Source organism: Propithecus coquereli, unplaced genomic scaffold (assembly GCF_000956105.1).
Source record: "Propithecus coquereli isolate 6110/MARCELLA unplaced genomic scaffold, Pcoq_1.0 Scaffold67, whole genome shotgun sequence".
NCBI classification, from domain to species: domain Eukaryota; kingdom Metazoa; phylum Chordata; class Mammalia; order Primates; family Indriidae; genus Propithecus; species Propithecus coquereli.
Window position 1 is genome coordinate 6901925 of NW_012152729.1, and position 1060 is coordinate 6902984.

Here is a 1060-nt window from a genome sequence, read left to right on the forward strand (position 1 = left end):
GCCTTTGTCAGCATTGTGGGTATAAGCCAACAGGGACAGCTGGAAGAGAGTCCACCGCAAAAAACTGAGGAAGCCAGAGAAAAGAAATCCAAGTTAGACCTGTATTTCTAGCTAGGTTAAAGAGTTCTTTATTCCAAAATTAGAATCCGAACTTTACCAATTTAATAGGCTTTTTCTCCCCTCTATCTCTCTTTCTTTCTCTTTTCCTCCAACAAAGATCAAGAGTCAAAGAAACATCAAACAAGCCTACTGCAGGCAACCCAAATAAATAAGCTCCTCTTCTTTGGTGAACGGCATCTTTTGTTGTCTGTCAGAAAATAGCTCTCAAGACAGGGTGTACAAATTGGCCTTTGGAAGCTCAATGCTCTCTCTGGAGCTCACCTTTATTTCTGAATGTTTAGTCTAGCATTCGTGACAAGCTGTGTCTTGCAAAAGGAATCTAGATTTACTTCTGCCCTGAAAATGGGAAAGAAGAACTGTTTATATCATAACCTCTTTCCAAGAAAGACCTAAAAACACGTAATCCTTTTTTTTTTTCAGGTCTAGCACAAGTCACAAAAGACCATTTTCAACAATCCACACAAAGAGCATTTCAGAATTTAATGATGTTTTATAGAATTAATGTCCAACATGTAAAAACAACTTTACCTCATAATATAGAAAACCAAATATTGTTCACATGCAATTTAGCAAAGCTACTCTCTACTCTCCCCTTCTCATCCTTCTCATAAATGCATATATATGTATACACATGTATGTAAATACATGTATATATTAACCAATTCAAGCCAACTGATGACCAAATTGACAGAAAAGTGAGTGCGTTTGTCTGTATTTTGTACAGAATTGATGTTATGTATCAGTGATCCTCATTTTGTCTAAAGGGGCTGGAAGTATGTAAACCTAGTAAATGTGCATCTCACCAAAGCAACAAGCCAAATGGCATAGATTTAACTTTGAATTACTTGAAAAATGGCTAATAGCATTGGCTCAGAAGCCAGGCCACCCGTGTTCAAATCCAGCAATTTTTTGGCTCTTCCACTAAGTATGAAATGTCCAT